The 18187-nt window shown below is 37.0% G+C and overlaps 1 long non-coding RNA gene and 1 pseudogene across 1 annotated transcript; one reads left to right on the top strand and one right to left on the bottom strand.

The window, feature by feature from the left end:
- Positions 1-1270: 1270 nt before the first annotated feature.
- On the bottom strand, positions 1271-2054 carry LOC110198550 (large ribosomal subunit protein uL30 pseudogene; annotated as a pseudogene).
- Positions 2055-6637: 4583 nt separating this feature from the next.
- On the top strand, positions 6638-17087 carry LOC110198551 (uncharacterized). The gene is made up of 3 exons (XR_002321752.2): positions 6638-6819; positions 8690-8833; positions 16963-17087. It is a non-coding gene; the product is annotated as an uncharacterized LOC110198551 (long non-coding RNA).
- The last annotated feature ends 1100 nt before the right edge of the window (positions 17088-18187 follow it).

The following is an 18187-nucleotide window of genomic DNA, read 5'->3' as shown; positions in this document are numbered from 1 at the left end:
ACTTTCCAGGTCTCAGTTACTAGATGGATAGACTCCACTAAGACTGGTCTTTTCTTCTTTCTTTTTACATTCTTTCTTTTTATTTGTGATCCTAACAATCATAAATACATACAAATATTTCATTCTACAAAGAAGCACAAGAAAGAGGCTCAAATATTTTCTTCTTCAATGAGGAAAAAATAACCCTTTTCTCAAAAACAGGCTTTGCCAAAATTAAGATCTTTATTTCACAGTGCATAAAGGATTATTCTAAAACGTTAGCTGGCTCATTGGAATTCCTAAGGGCAGTGATAAAAGATGATGATTTACTCTGATTATCAGGAAGGATCACATTGTACAGTAAAAAAAAGTTGCTTAAATTGGGTTAAGAGAGGCTAAGTGGCGCAGTGGGTGAGTGTTGGGCCTGGAGTCAGAAAAACTCATCTTCCTGAATTTAAATCTGACCTTGGACACTTAGCAGTGTGTGAGCCTGGTTAAGTCACTTAACCTTGTTTACCTCAGTTTCTTCATCTGTAAAATGAGCTGGAGGGGAAAAAATGACAAATCACTGTAGTATCTTTGTCAAGAAAACTCTTAATGGAGTCACAAAGAGCCAGGCGTGACTGAAACGACTGAACAACAGCAAGAAAACCTGGGTTAACACAGACCCCTTCAGAACCTCCCTACTTGAAGTCTATCTATTTCTCTCTCTTGCTTCTTTCTTTTTTATTTTCTTGCCTCCTTTTTCCTCCTCTTTCTCCTTTTGTATCTTTTGTTTTTCTTCTTTCCAGAGCTACCTTATCCTCCTCTCCATCCCCCTTTAAACTGCCATGTCGTAGAACTATTATTTGTCCTTTTTTGTTAGATGTCCTACTTACATTGATTCTGGCATATTATCTTCTTTTTGAAAGGACTGTATATTAGAAAGAAGGAAGGAAGGAATAAACATGAACCATTCCAAAATGAAAAGAGACTAAACTCCACCATTATTCCAGCAATCTTCCCAGCTTTATTTCATAGAATCATGAAATTTCAAAATTGAAAAAGACCTCACTGGGCAACTAGTCCAACCTATATGCTCTCTAACCATACCTAAGTGGCCAGCCTTTTCTTCAAGGCATTGCCTAACAGGAGAACCTACCATCTACTAGGGCAGTTCATTCCACTTCTACTTTTGGGTAATCATAATTGTTATGAAGTCTTTCCTTATATCACACCTAAATTTGTCTTGCTGAAACTTCCATCTGTTTATCTAAGTTTTGCTCTTTGGGGCCATACAGAAGAATTTTTTTTCAATTTTTTCACAGGCATTTTTATTAACAGACCACTAGAAAATAATCATGGTAGAGACCTTTAGTTCATTCTTCTAATAAGCCTGTTGATCTGGTCTTCCCTGTTACCACCATCTCCACCTTCCAAAAAATGTGTAGTCTTTTTTTCCATTCCACCTCATGGAGAAGTTAATTTGAAGGGCCATGGGGAATTGTTGGCAGCTTTGAAGTGCTTGCCAACAGTGTAGATCTCATGGATCAAATCCTCCATGCAGATAATTCCATAGTTACCAAAAGATTTTGCAATAAGGGCATTATCCGTCAGAGCAATTCTCTGTTTCTTGATCTTGCCATAACCATGTTTGTAAATCAAGTCATTCACAGACTTCAGGTTTGGGTAACCCCATGCAATGTATGGTTCCACAATCCTCAGCATGTTAATTGAAGCCTTGTTAAACTTGACAACAGTGCCATTGAAGATTTGGCAAAGATGAAGAAGCTACAAAACTTTTCAGACCTTTGGGCTAACACCATTGATACCTCTGATTCTGATCACAAAAGCTAATCTGGGTTTAGCAGGTACATAGTAGTTGCCAGCTGGATTTCACTTCTGTACATCTGTCTGTACTCCTTATGGTAGACTTTAGCTTTTCCATAGATGACTTTCCTGAGTATTTTATGCAGCTTTTTTATAGCCATCTCCTTTTTCAGGAGTTTGGACTTCAGTACTGCAAAAGCCTTTCACTTTTTTAGAAGGAATTCTGGAATGGATGATAGTTTCTTCTTTTCTTCTATGCCTGCCATGATTCCAGCCAGAAAAAGAGCCATGCAGAACAAATTTAATCGCTTCTCCAAGGGGCAGCCCTGCAGATCCTTGTGGACAGCTATAATATTCCAATACCTTCTCCCGTCTGGTTTCTTTTTCTTTAAGTTAGATGGTAGAGTTCTTTTAATCAGTTCTCCTATGACATGAACTTGAGTCCCTTCTCTATGTAGATTGCCTTCTTCTGGACACACTCTATCTTATTACACTCAAAGTGATCTGTGATCTCATTGATTCTGAAGTTCCCTCCAATGATGTAAATTGAAACCCTCCAACAAGGGCTATTCCAATATTCATTATGGTGAGTGATGTGGAGGTGACTTTGGATTCTTTTTGTTCTTTTTAACTTTTATTAATTTCTTTTGATTGATCAACAATCATTTCCATAAGCTTTTGAGTTTCTAATATTTCTCCCCGTCCCTCCCCATCTCCCTTTCCAAGATGGCACACGATATGATATAGGCTATACATATACATTCTTATTAAACATATTTTCACATTAGTGATGTTGTAAGTAAGAATTAGAACCAATAGGAGGAACCACAAATGGCTCTGAATTCTTAATGGTTATGGCAGCCTCCATCATGCTGGAAAGGCTTCAGGTATTCCTTGAAGCCAGACTAAGTCTGTTTTCCAAGGTTCAACCTTGCCAACTAAGAAAAAGTTGATTTAGCCACATGGTGATGATTTTTTTTTTGCCTTGACAATCCATGAAACATATGACATCAAGAAGTGAACGCAGTGCTCTAGATGTGGTCTGACCGTGATAGAATATAGTAGAAATATCATCTTATTCCTAAACAATGTACTTTTCTCTAAGACTGATTTAGCTTTCTTGGCTGCCATCTCACACTGTTAACTGATAGTCTAACTGCAGTTCACTAAAACCCCAAGTTATTTTTCAGATGAACTCTTGTCTCTTCATGCCTTCTCCATTTTATGCTTGCAAAGTAGATTGTTGAACTCAAGTATAAGACTCTACATTTATCTCTGGTCAATTTCATTTCAGATTTAAGTCCATGTTCTAGCCCATCGGGATCTTTTTAAGGACTAGTTTTGCCCTCCAGTGTGTTAGCTATTGTTCCCAGCTTTCTGTCATCTACAAATTAGAAGTGATTTGCTCAAAGCCACTGAGGAAACAGGCCTTTGCCTGTAGGGATTGCACTGAAGGCCTAGTTTCCTGACTCCTATTGCTGATAGTGACGTTCCTTCGTAACAGCACAGAAATTTTTAATATTAATAGGTTTAATGATGATGTTCTATATGTTGTCAAGTAGCTCAAGAATAAAAGGTCAGACAGAAAGTCATAAGCACTTTATGAAATGGACCTTTAAAGGTTAGTACTTCATGTATCAGGATTAAAACTATTATCCTACATGTAATTTATTTTTCAGGAGATAGAGTTTTAAGAGGAAGGTGATGTTTTGGAATGAACATGATTATTTTTTCTCCTAGTAGGACATAAAATAAGTTAGGACTGAAGGAAGAAAAATGGCAATGTTCTTACAGAGCCAAATTTTAAATTCTTTCCGAATAACAAATTTAACAATAGAGTTTCCCTTTTTCCTAGGGAAAATGAAAAGAATTTTCTTACTTGCTGAATGAGGTAATTAGCCATAATCAGTCTGGAGAAAAATATTAAATGAAAAAAATCTTTGATAACTTCCCACAGTAGTGTAATACTATGCAAAATGTGCTAGATTTGGAGACAGAGGGTCTGGGTTCATATGCTGGCTCTGAACTTTACCTTTAATGTGACCTTGGATCAATCACTTAAACTATCTGGGCAGAGGTTTTCTTATCTGAGAAATTAGGAGGTTGAATTAGATGTCGTCTAACATCTCTTCCAGTTCTAAAATCTATTATTGTGTGTGTGTGTGTGTGTGTGTGTGTGTGTGTGTATGGACCGTAGAATTTTTGTTGATTGATTGATTGCAATCTTCTCCCTATGCTTGATTCTTTTCCTGTCCACGTACCCATTCATTGCCTTATTCCTACAAAAGTGTTACTCTCAGCTGGTTGTCAGCTAATGCTGTTCTGTCATAGATGCAGGGGTGTGCTAAAGCCAGTTCATCCTGGCTCTGAGCCCTATTATTAAATTTTCAGTGGGTCATCTACATCTTGGAAATCAGCAAATGCTACAAATCCAGGCTCTATTTATTGCTTTGTTGATTGTCCAGACTTAAGAAAGTGATGGAGAAATGTTAATAATGTATATTGAGTTTAAAAGTGTGTCCTGCATATGTTTTTCCCCTGAAGGAACATTTCTAAATATTTACCAGAACACCTTTGCCTAGATGTTATACTTCCCAAGGGAAGGAATATCCCAGCCTCTAAATGAAGTCCCCTGGGTTGAAGACTTGTGTAAGACACATGAACTACTTACCTTCATCTAGTAGTGTGTGTCCCTGATTTATTCTGCATTGAATTCCAGAATCCTGGACCATTCCTCTGAACTCTCTCTGACTTCTGCTTTGCCCTGGGGGGTGCTGGAATGATCCAGGGAGGTGGTAGTAGCACTTGCAGGGCAGTGAATAAAAATAAGGTAGCAGTGGAAGCATAAGGAAAGAAAAAGAGATAAGAAAATTTTGAAAAATTGTTCTTACATGTTTCATCTGTTGTGTAGCAGAATTAAAGTCATAGTGATTGCATTATTTTGCAAATAAACACACAAAATGCAAGTTATAACCAGTCAGTGGTCAGGCTTGATAACAAGTCTTAACAAGCAAGTGTTGGCAGGTGAGCATATCGTGCATTGTCAGGAAGTCCAGCATGCATCGGCAAGAATATGTGTATGTAATGACTTGTTTAGAATAAAATACTACATGGTTATATGACACAATATTGCATCATCAAAATTTCAATGCATGAAAAACCTCACAAATTTACAATAAATTAATAAATGTAAGTGCACGATTTAAAAATATATTTTATATGTTTTTGAAATGATGCAATTTTTTTTTTTAAAAAGTCACTAAAGGATTAAAGAAAGTAGATTTCCAGGGGGGCACTGAGTAATTTTTTTTGAAAAGGGAGCAATAGGCCAAATGAGTTTGGGAACCTCTGGACTGAATGATTCTTTAAGGTCCCTTCTTGCAAAAAAAAAAAAATTATGATCCTGTGCCCTCATTCCTTGGAAGTCTTCTCTCAATTTGTCTCTGTTTATTTTCCTTAAACAATTATAAGCTACACTTGGACAAATTATTACTATCTTCAAGTATCCAAAATAATGCAAAAAGAAAAGAAGCCAGGACAGAAAATCAGTGGTTAGTAACCAGTGAAACAGAGGCAGGAGAGAGATGGGAGAAACCAAAGGAGCTGAGATGTAGATAGCCTTTCTTTGCCTTTTCATTGGCATGTAACATCCCTAGTTAGAATGTAAGCTCTTAGATGGCAGGGAGTGTTTCCTCCCCTTTTGTTTTATATTTCTAGCACTAACCCACAGCTTACATGGTAAACAAGGTAGATCCCAATCAGGATGAATAATGAATTCCCTGAAGATATAATATACTTGAAGTTACAATTATGTTAAATATGGTAATTAATTTCAACCCAATGGAATTATCCTGTGTGAATTCAAATAATGAGACTACTTCAGGGGGTTCATTATTCTCACTAATAAGGGATGTAGCTGTACTCAGTAAATGCCTGTTGGTTGGTTGATTAATAAGTTAAAATTTAATAGGGATAAATGTAAAATCTTGCACTCACTTCACAAAATCAGTTTCATAAGTACAAGATAGAGAAGGTGTTCCAAGACAGGTTTTCTGAGAAAGATCAAGATGTTTGGTGAGTTATAAGTTTGATAGGAGTTGATACTGTGACATTGAATTCAACACACACTTATCAGGCTCTCTTCTGTGCCAGACATTGTTCTAGGCTCTGCGGATGCAAAGATAAACAAGTAAACAGTTTGTACCCTCAATCGTTTACAGTCTTCTGGGAAGGAATAACATGTACACTGATAAATAAATGAGAAAAATATGTAAAATAATTATGAAGTTATTTTTGAGGCTCACTGGGGAGAAAGGAGAGCACCATTGACTGGAGGAATCCAGGAATGTCCTCTTATAGGAGGTGGCATTTGGACTGTTCCCACAAAAAAGTTTAGAATGCTAAGGAGAGAAGGTGAAGATGGAGAGTGTTTCAGATGAAGATGAAATATTGTGCATGGGGAAATCGAGTTGGCCATTCTGGCTGTAATAAAGAGACACTAAAGTGTATTTGACTAATCTGGAAAGATAGATTGGGCGCAGATTAGAAAGGTCTTTAAGTGCCAAATAGCAAAAAAAAAAATAGTTATTTTCTTTTTCCATTAGGGGAGCCAGCTTCCAGAAATAAGGGGGTGTTAATCCCACCGTACCCTGCCCTGATTTGGCCACATCTGATATATTATATTCAGCCATGGGAGGCACATTTTAGAAGGACTTAAGTAAGCTGGAGGGCATCAAACGTAGGCACCTTGTTTTTCAAATCCCCAACTCCATTCAGGGCTAGGTCAAATGCCAGCTCCTACATGAGGCCTTTGCCAGTCCCCACAGATTATTTCTGTTTCTTTGCCTTCTTCTCTCATCCCTTTGTATATATTTTGTATTTATTTGTCTGTATTCATATTGTTTCCTCAAGTACAGTGTAAAATTTTTGGGAGGAAGGACCATTTTATTTTTGTCTGATGAAGGATGGTGAAGGGCCTTGAAGATGCCACATGAGGATCATCTGAAGGTTATTGAAGAGAAGAAGACTTAGGTAAGGGTTATGATAGTGGATGTGGTACGTGTACCTAAGTATTCAAAGAACTGTCATATGAAAGAGGTGCAGACTTGTCCTACCTAGCCCCATGAGTCAGAACAAGCAGCAAAGGGAAGAAGTTGAAAGGAAGCCAGTTTTGGCTTCTAAGAAGGATGAAAGGAAATACTTCCTTACAGTTAGAGCCATCCAGAACTGAAAGGGGCTGTGCCATCATCCCATGTCACTGGGGATTTTCAAGCAAAGGCTGGATGCTTACTTGTTGGATATGTTGTAGGAGAGATATTGGTCCCAGTATGGTTAGATCTGGATCAAACTCTATCCAGAGGCAATGGTCCCTTCTGACTCTGAGTTTCTATGATTCTGTCCTGCTTAAAACTAACCTTCATTCTTCAGAGCTCATTCATTTTCTTTTTTTTTTTTCTGTAACAATGGACATATCTGAGAAGTACTTTGTATTTCCAAGGACTATAACTTCTTGGAGCCACAGGTTAGAGTTGAGTGCCAGGTAGACACCAAAGGTGGCTGAGCAGCCCTAAAAAGGACTCAGTAAACCCTCCCACCAGAGATGCTAGTCCTGCCTGAATACCTGATACTCTATCCCCACTTAAAACCATCTCAGCAGACAGATTAACTCAGGGTGAGGGTAACCAAACGGCCCCAAATCCATTGATGAGTTAGAGGGGTGTCTACCCCAAGCATGGGAAGTTTCCCCTGTCAGAATGGGTGGATGGGAATAATTTGTTCCAAGGGCCACGAAGGTGGCTGAAGCAGGCACAGTAGAATGCCTAAGCCTTGGTCAGACATTGAAGATGCCAAGGCCATCCACTGCAAGGTCGTCTTGCCTTTTGTCTTACCACTGGATTTCAATGACTGGAAGAGACAGAGTGAGGCTGATGACTTTGTGCAGCTCTGCCTTATTTAAATCCAATTCACATGGGAGTCAAGATATCACTCTGTGATACTACTGGTCCTCTTCAAAAACAAAGGACAAACAGCAGCAGCATTTCTCAGGACAAAATAGATTTGAGTGTTTTCCCATTGGCACTTGTCCCACATATAAGTATTTCTATGCTAGAAATATGCATAGTTGATGAAAGAGTAAATGAAAAGAGCTGCTAAGCAGATAAGTTGCTTTTTTTCCCTAATCCAAGTTTGACAGTTCAGGTCTTGTGCTTCCATGTATTGTTTAAGAATAGCTTCATTGTTTAAGAATAGCCCTGCACAGTACTGTATATTGATCTTTCCCTCAGGACCCTTTCTTCTTTTTTTCTTTATAAAATTTTATTGATATTTTCTCTTTCTTACATCACCATAATTATCCCAAATATCCATTTCCGTCCCCCTCTCACAGAGCCATCTCATGTGATAAATAGTAATTTTTAAGAGAGGAAAAAAGTCAACCCAATTAATTAATATATTGAAAAAGTAAAAAAAAAAATGTCCAATGTGTAATACCTGTGCACCTCTCACCTCCATGAAAAGGTAGATTGGAAGTGTATACACACACACCCACACACACACACACACACACACATCTAGCAACTTCTAGGTGGAAAAAAGAAAGAATCCTAAGTTCCACATGCTGTGCATTTGAAGCCTATAAAAAGAATTTGACTCAATGGAGACAAAGGTGGTTACAGGATAACCTATGTTGACATCATCAATAAGATAAATCCTGGATTCAGAATGGAAATCCAGCTGTTTGAAGGACTGAGCTAAATCCATATCCACAAAAGAGTCTGACACAACTATTCATGGCTATCCTGCAGGCATTGTTCAGGTCCTCAGACTGGAAGTATAGAATTAGGACTGATGGGGAGCATCTCACATTTTTGCTTTTCAAAGATGATTTGTATCTTTTTTATAGCTGTCATCTCAGAAGTTCAAGAAAAGCTACATAAGCTGCAGAGGGCCTAATGGGATCAGAGGTGACGTTTAATAACACAAATGGGATATGAAGTGAACACCAACCATAAGGCACGGTGCCCACTGTGGCTTGGAGATTGAAAAGGTAAGGAGATTTTGTGCTACTTAGTCATAAATTATAGTAATATAAAAACATGGATGAAAAATGGACCCAAAACATCAAGCCATCTGGATTAATTTCAGCCACATCAATTTACTGCTGATTTTCTTTTCTAAAAATTTGTTATTCTGTACTTCAGAGCCTTCAAACAGGCCTGCATCTGAGGCTTGAACCAAATTAAAATGTAATTGAGAAATAGTTAACAAAATAAATAAAAGTACAATAAGACAAAAATAATGAATAATGTTAATTCATGGTTTTCTAAACCAATGTGCAGCCTGAAGGGATCCTTATATATTGTTTAGTGGTCCCCATTTCTTTTCTTTTTTTTTTTATGCTTCAATCTGTATTCAGACACCATCAGTTCTTTCTCTGGAGCTGGATAGCAATTTTTATTCTTTTTTCTTTTTTTTTTGCCTTTTTGGTGAGGCAGTTGAGGTTAAGTGACTTGCCCAGGGTCACACAGCTGTAAAGTGTCATGTGTCTGAGGTCAGATTTGACTCCAGGGTCAGAGCTTATCCACTGTGCCACCTAGCTGCCGCTGGATAGCAGTCTTCGTCATAAATCCTTCAGAGTTGTCTTGGATCATTGCATTGCTGAAAATAGCTAAATCATTCATAGTTGATCATTTTAAAATAATTCTGTTACTTTGTACACAATACATTTCATTTTGCAACAGCCCATGCAAGTCTTTCCGGGTTTTTCTGACAGCTTTCTGCTCATTATTTCTTATAGTATAATAGTATTCCATCATAATCACACACCACAACTTGTTCAGCCATTCCCCAATTGATGGGCCTCCCCTCAACTTCTAATTCTTTACCCCCAGAAAAAAGCTGCTGCAAATATTTTTGTACATGTAGATCCTTTTCCTTTTGGTTTTTTATCTCTTTTGAGATACAGACCTAGTAGTGGTATTGCTAGGTCAAAGGGTATGCATAATTTTATAGCTCTTTGGGCATAGTTCCAAATTACTCTACAGAACGGTTGAATCAGTTCACAACTCTGCCAACAGTGAAGTAAAGTCTCATTTTTCCCACATCCTCTCCAGCATTTGTCATTTACCTTTTCTGTCATATTAGCCAATCTAATAGGTATAAGGTAGTACTACAGAATTGTTTTAATTTGCATTTCTTTAATCAGTAGTGAGAGTAATTTTTCTCATGACTATAAATAGCTTTGATTACTTCATCTGAAAACTGATCATATCTTTTGATCATTTATCAACTGGGGAATTGATCTTATTTTTTAAATTTCACTCAGTTCTCTATATGTTGAAGGACCCCTGTTTGCATACATTCAGGAGTTCTGGTTTCTGTTGCCCCTTCTTTATTCGGAGATTGATCCCAATCTAGATAAACAAAAAGATGACAGACCATCTTTCCCCTCTTGCTGAAGGAAAGCTGGGTTGAAATAGTTGACCTTGGTCCAGAACTGTATCTCTCTGTCTTGCTGTGAATAGAGGAAGTATCTTGGAGAAACGATTTCAGAAGAGGTGGTATTACTCTTACCCAGAAAATGGCAAATGCATGAAACCACCAGTGATCATGCTTTTTGAAGCCTTATAGCAACATCACAGGACTGCTCCCGCATGCTTGAAGACGTGAGCTTTTCCCCCCTTAAACTAGGACATACATGGGGCAGTCTTATTCAAGCCTATGATTGTACATGTCAAGATACCATGTTGCAAAAGAGGGAAAATTTCCTTCTCTTAATTTGAAAATTTGCACACGCTCAATGCTTACATTGTGCAGTTCAATGTCATTACAGCTTTTTTCCCCCCATTTATGCCGGACTCTTGATGCTCTTTTAAAACTTGCTTGTGGTCAGCACAACAAGGAGCAAAAAGAAAGCTTTGAAAAAAAACTTTATTATGACAAATGCACTGACTTTTTTTTTTTAATTTAACATAGCCTGGACTTTACCTGTGTAGCACATGTCCAGAACTGTCCTTCTAGGCTGACCACATGTCACCTTTTCAGCTTGGATCCAATTGTGGATTTATTCACAAACATCAAATGCCTTCAAGCCAATCCTTTTTGCTATATGTTTTGCAGCCTACTGTAGTAATAGTAGCAAGCACCAATGTAGGGAGAAAAAAAAAAGAGACGAGAAAACTCATGAGACTGTCTCTTGATTTATTTTAAGAATGTGTTGCCTTTCTACTATTATAGCAAAGCAGCATTTTGTTACAGACTGCCTAAAATCACTTAATCTCAAGTGAATTCATCACTTGCCAAACTGTTGGAATGCTATTTGTGTTTAATTGCACTGCTGAATTTTTTTTTGTTGTTTGTTTCTTTTGTTGTTCTTGTCTCTATATGTTGAAGGAATGAGGACTTTGTCAGAGAAACTTGCTTCCGAATTTTTTTCACAGTTACTTTTACTAACCTTATTTCCCTCCATTCAATTTCCCCTCCCCCCGCTTATTCTATTCTCTCTCTTCTTTCACCCTGTCTCTCCTCAAAAGTGTTTTGCATCTCACTACCACCTCTCCCAATCTGCTGTGCCTTCTATCACTGGCCCCCCTTCTCTTATCCTTTACCCCTCCTATTCCCCTGTAGGGTAAAATAGATTACTATACCAAACTGAGTATGTATGTTATTCCTTCTTTAAGTCAGTTCTGATGAGAGTAAGGTTCACTCATTCCCTCTCACCTCCTGACTCTTCCCCACCATTGTAAAAGCCTTTTCTTCTCTCTTTTATGTGAGATAATTTATCCCATTCTATCTCTCCCTTTCTCTTTTTCCCAGTACATTCGTCTCTCACTCCTTAATTTTATTTTTTAGATATCATCCCTTCATATTCAACTCACACCCTTGCCTTTTATCTTTATATACTCTTAACTACCCCCTAATAATGAGAAAGGTCTTATGAGTTACAAAAATCATTTTCCCATGTAAAAATGTAAACAGTTTAAGTTTATTAAGTCCCTTATGATTTCCCTTTCCTGTTTACCTTTTTATGCCCCTCTTGAGTCTTGTATTTGCAAGTCAAATTTTCTATTCATCTCTGATCTTTTCATCAAGAATGCTTGAAAGTCTTCTATTACATTGAATATCTATTTCTTCCCCTGAAAGATTATACTCAGTTTTGCTGGGTAGGTGATTCTTGTAATTCTAGCTCCTTTGCCCTCTGGAATATAATATTTCAAGCTCTCTGATGCTGTAATGTAGAAGCTGCTAAATCTTGTTTTATCCTGACTGTAGCTCCATGATACTTGAATTGTTTCTTTCTAGCTGCTTACAATATTTTTCCTTGACCTGGAAACTCTGGAATTTGGCTATAATGTTCCTGGGAGTTTTCATTTTGGGATCTCTTTCAGGAAGTGATCAGTGGATTCTTTCCATTTCTATTTTACCCTCTGCTTCTAGAATATCAGGGCAGTTTTCCTTGATGATTTCTTTTTTTTTTTTTTATTTTTTAACATGTGTTTTTAAAACTTTGGATTACAAATTTTCTCCCTTCCTCCCTTCCCACCCACCCTCATTGAAAAGGCAAGCATCTTGATACAGGTTATAGATGTGTAGTCATGAAAACACTTCCATAGTAATCATGTTGTGAAAAATTAAGTATATTTCCCTCCATCCTATCCTACCCCCCATTTATTCTATTCTCTCTTTTGATCCTGTCCCTTCTCAGAAGTGTTTCCTTCTGATTATCCCCTCCCCCAACCTGTCCTCCCCACTATCAATCCTCTACTCTCTTGTCCCCTTCCCCTCTTTTTTTCCCTGTAGGGTAAGATAGGTTTCCATACCCCACTGTGTATGTTATTCCCTCCTTAAGCCAAATCCTTTGAGAATAATATTCACTCATTTCCTCTCACCTTCCCCCATTTCCCCTCCCCTGTAAAAGCCTTTTCTTGTCTGTTTCATGTGAGGTAATTTACCCTATTCTACTCCTCCCTTTCTCCTTCTCTCAGTATAGTCCTCTCTCACCCCTTAATTTTATATCACCCCTTCATCTTCAACTCACCCTGTGCCCTCCATCTATCTATCTATCTATCTATCTATCTATCTATCTATCTATCTATCTATCTATACATACATATAATCTTTTTCCCCTCCCACTACCCTAATACTGACAAAGGACTCATGAGTTAATATCATCTTTCCATGCACGAATATAAACAGTTCAACCTTAATAAGTCTCTTGTGATTTCTCTTTCCTGTTTACCTCTTCCATGTTTCACTTGAGTCTTGTATTTGAAAGTCACATTTTCTATTCAGCTCTGGTCTTTTCCTCAGGAATGCTTGAAAGTCCTGTATTTCATTGAATGACCATTTTTTACCCGGAAGGATCATACTGAGTTTTGCTGAGTAGGTGATTCTTGGTTGTAATCCTATCTCCTTTGCCCTCCGTAATATCATACTCCATGCCCTCCGTTCCCTTACTGTAGAAGCTGCTAAATCTTGTGTTATCCTGATTGTGTTTCCACAATACTTCTATTGTTTCTTTCTCGCTGCCTGCAATATTTTCTCTCATACCTGGGAATTCTGGAATTTGGCTACAATATTCCTAGGACTTTTCCTTTGGGGATCTCTTTTAGGAGGTGATTAGTGGATTCTTTCAATTTCTATTTTGCCCTCTGGTTCTAAAATATCAGGGCAGTTTTCCTTGATGATTTCTTGAAAGATGATGTCTAGGCTTTTTTTTTTTACCATGGCTTTCAGATAGTCCAATAATTTTTAAGTTCTCTCTCCTAGATCTATTTTCCAGGTCAGTTGTTTTTCCAATGAGATATTTCACATTCTCTTCTATTTTTTTGTTCTTTTGGATTAGTTTTACAGTGCCTTGATTTCTCAGATGGTTGCTAGCTTCCAATTGCTCCATTCTAATTTTTAAGGAAGTGTTTTCTTCAGTTAACTTTTGGACTTCCTTTTCCATTTGGCCAATTTTGCTTTTTAGGGCATTCTTCTCCTCATTGGCTTTTTGGACTTCTTTTGCCATTCAGGTTAGGCTATTTTTTAAGGTGTTATTTTCTTCAGCATTTTTTGAGGTCTCCTTTAGCATCACCTCAGTTTTTCCTCTACTTCTCTTACTTGCTTCTTAAAATACTTTTTGAGCTCTTCCATGGCCTGGAACCAATTCATATTTTTCTTGGAGGCTTTGGATGTAAGGGCTTTGGTTTTGTTGTCTTCTTCTGGTTGTATATTTTGATCTTCTTTGTCACCAAAGTAATATAATACAGTCTGACTCTTTGTGCTTCTTGCTCATGATCCTGGCCAATTACTTGAGTTATAAACTCTTTGTTAAGGTAGGGGTCTGTTTCCAATGTGGAGAATGTATGGTCCCAAGCTTCAGGGGTTTTGTGCAGCTGTTTTCATTGATACTTCCAGAGACCTGTAAGTTTTCAGTTCTTCCAAGGTGGTGTGATAAGGCATGACGTGTTTACTCCTCTCCTGGCCTGTGCTCTGGTCTATAAATGACCACAAGCACTATTTTCTGCCCTGGAACTGTGAGAAGGGTTCTCCCTCCACTGTGATTGTAGGCTCTGCTATGCTAATGCTCCTTCTCACCCTGGGACAGCCACCCAAGAGTGGGACCCAGATCTGCATATGGACAAAGCAACAGAGTTCTCCCAAAGTGTTAGCAAAAAGACTCCTGTAATCTCCTTCTGACCAGTTGTTTGACCCCCTTATTATCTGTGGGCTGAGAGCTCCAGAAACAGCCACTGCCAATTCCGTCACTCCCAAGGCCTGCTCTTGGTTTGCTCAGGCCAGGCCTGTGTTGGCACAGCCTTCACTGGACTGTGCTCCACTCTCACCCCCGAGTGGCAGACCTTTCTTGCTGACCTTTTAAGTTGTCTTTGGTGTCTGGGGTCTGAGAGTTCTAGAAACTGTCAGTGCTGCCTGTTATTCAATTGCCCCACAGCCTGCTCCCAGTTTGCTGGGGCCGGGGCTACACTGATGCAGCCTGTGCTGGACTGTGCTTCTCTCTCAACGTGGTACAACAGACCTTTCCTGGTGATCTTCCATGTTGTCTTGTGCTGGAAATTTGTTTCACTCCATCTTTTTGTGGGTTCTGCTGCTCTAGAATTTGCATAGAGTCATTATTTAAAGGTATTTGGAAGGGTTTGGGGGAGAGCTCAGGTGAGTCCCTACCTTTACTATACCATCTTAGCTCTGCCTCTTCCTCCATTTTTTTTTGTGTTTGACATCACTGCTATACTTGACAAAGAAAAAAAAAGGAACATCTCCATAAACAAAGAACAACAACAAGAAATCAACAAGAAATCACTTCGACAGTTTCAAAGCTTGTCTGTGTTTCCCTTTGAACTTCCTTCTATTCTCTTCTCTGAATTCTAAAAATGATATATTTCTGTTCCTTTATTCTATGACATATGAAAAGTTTGAGAGACATAGTTTCTGGGCATTTAATAATCAATTTTATTAGTTATGGGTAGCAGATAATTAATAAAATTGTGGTCATTTGGCTTTCTCTCCTAAACCAAAGACCCCCTTCCCACCCCTACACATACCCTGGAGAATATTGAATGCTTAAATAGATTTGAAAAAGGGGGTGTTCCTGAGGGTAGAAAGCAAAGCTGATTGGTTAACAATCAGTGAGGGAGTGGACATATTAATGAGGAGGTGGGGAAAAAGTCTTCAGCCCCTCCTGCTGAGAAGTGACCCAATCATGAGACTCAGCTACCTCCAGCAGTCTGTACAAAAGAAGCCATCTTTACCCAGACCATACTGTCTGGTTTTCCCCTTCATAAACTGGATTATTTTAATTGGAAGCTGTAAAGTCAAGGCCTTATTTCCTAAGGGCAAGATCTCACCTAGACTGGATTCTGTTTGTTAGGTTTTCTAGTTGAATAGGGTCCCACCCAAGATCTAAAAATGTGTACCCTGAGGATTTAGGCAGTCTCATCTATCAGCAATGTCCTTCAGAGACTGGCTACAAGGGTTTATTTCTGAATGAGGAAATAGAAAAGAAAGCCTTACCCTCAATTAATAATTGCTTATTAATATAATAAAGAAATAATAATTTCTCTAAGTTCTCTTTTTTGGGAGCCATCACAGACACTACTCCTGCTCTCAACTCCCCATTCTCCCCCATTTTCTTTTTAATTTCTCCCTAAATAAATAATCATAGTGAAGCAAAATGCATCCACACAATGACCATGTCTCATTCTATACCTGTAGTCCATCTCCTCTCAGAAGGTATTCCTCTAAAAAAATTTTGTGTATTTCCCCCTTGGTAATCCTTTGGTAGTTTAATTGGAATGGCACTGAATAAGTAAGTTAATTAAAGTCATATTATTATTTTTATTACATTGATATTATGCAGCCATGAGCAATAAATATCTCTCCAATTATTTGTCTGCCCTTACTTCTGAAGAATGTTTTATGTACTTCCTGTGGCGGTCTTGATAGATGAATTACCAAATATTTTCTATAAGTTCCATAATAATTCTGAATGAAATTTCCCTACCTATCTTTTCTTACCGGGTTTTATTGTTAAGATAAAATTTTTTTAATGATGTGTTGGTTTATTTTATGTCCTGAAACTTTGCTAAATTATTAATTATTTCAGCTAGTCTTTAAGGGTCTCTAAGTATTAACTTAGAAAAGTAATAATTTTGTTTCTTCTTTGCCTATACTTGCTCCTTCTATTTCTTTTTCTTGTTTTATTGCAATGGCTAACATTTCTAGAATTATATCAGATAAAAGTAGTGATAATGGACATCTTTGACTTGCCTCTTATTTTGTTCATTTATTTGTTTGTTTATTTTCTTATACATAATGTTGGCTGTTGGTTTTAGAGAGAGGTATACTGTTTATCATATTAAGAAAAGGTCCACTTATTCCTCTGTTTGTAAATGTTTTTCTTTATTGAGTGTCGTATTTTGTCAAAAGCTTTTTAATCACCTCTTTATTGTTATTGTTATGTATTTTTAATTTTTATCATTAATATGGTCTTTGATATTTATAGTTTTTCTAATATTGAACAAATTCCTGCATCACTGATATAAATCCAAACATGCCATGGTGTCTAATTTTTTTATTATGTTTTTCTAACTTCCTTGGCTAACATTTTATCTGATATCTTTGCAGTGATACTCATTAGGGATATTGATCTATTGCTTTCTTTTCTCCCTGGTTTAGGTATCAAGTCCATATTTGTTTCATAGGAGGAATTTGGTAAGATCCTTTCTTTACTTATTTTTGAAAACACTTTATGTAAGATTTGAATTAACTGTTCCTTGAATGTTTTGATAGAATTCACTTGTAAAACCATCTGGTCATATTTCTCCCTTCTTTGGGGATTAATTTATGGCTTGCTCGATTTCATTTCCTGAGATTGGGTAATTTTAATGACCTATTTATTATACTGTTAATCTAGAAATTTTATTTTTTTTCTGGAAATTTATCTATGTCATTTGTTATCGATTTTTAGCATATAATTGCACTAAATAGTTTTAAAATTCCTTTATTTCTACTTCAGATATTGTAAATTCTTTTTCTTTTTTGATATTGGCAATTTGTTTTTTATCTTCTAAAGATCAGATTAATGATTTATCCATTTGATTATTTTTTTTGTAAAAATCTCCTACTTTTATTTGTTTAATGAGTTTTTTACTTTTAATTTTGTCCATCCTTTCCCCGAAATTTTTATTTTTTGTTTTTAGTTGGAGTTTTTAAATTTGTTTTTATAGTTTTTTTCAGTTACATGTCCAATTCATTAATCTGTTCTCTCTCTCTCTCTCTCTCTCTCTCTGTGTGTGTGTGTGTGTGTGTGTGTGTGTGTGTCCCTCTCACTGAAAGTGTTTAGATATGTATGTTTCCCCTAAGGGCTGTTTTGATTGAATCTTCAAAATTTTAGAATGTAATGTCATTGTCATCCTTTGATGAAATTATATATTGTTTCAAGGATTTGCTCTTTTAGCCCACAAATTCTTTAGGATTAAATGATTCAGTCTCTACTTAAGTTTGAATTCAATCTTCAAAAATCATTTTTTGATTATAATTTTTATTGCTTTGGGATCAGTAAGAATTTATTAATAGCTCTGATTTTCTAAATTTGTTTCCAAATTTATGCCTGATCTAAGGGTCAGGTTTTTGTACTGTACTATTGTAAATATGTATAACTTTTTGTGATCTATCATATCTAACTTTTTCAAAATTATATTCAGTTTTTTAACTTATTTCTTATTTATTTTTCATTAGATTTATCTAAGATTGAAAAGGGTACATTGTAATTTTCAGCTATTATGGTTTTACTATCTATATCTCATGGTAATTTGATTAAATTTTCACTTGAGTACCCAGATACTATGCCATCCAATACATGCATATAAGAATTGATAGTATTTCATTGTCTATGTTTCTT

The sequence above is a fragment of the Phascolarctos cinereus genome, unplaced genomic scaffold (assembly GCF_003287225.1).
Source record: "Phascolarctos cinereus isolate Bilbo 61053 unplaced genomic scaffold, phaCin_HiC Scaffold_4;HRSCAF=312, whole genome shotgun sequence".
NCBI classification, from domain to species: domain Eukaryota; kingdom Metazoa; phylum Chordata; class Mammalia; order Diprotodontia; family Phascolarctidae; genus Phascolarctos; species Phascolarctos cinereus.
Note: the sequence above shows the minus strand (reverse complement) of the source record. Positions and strands in the feature narration are given on the sequence as shown.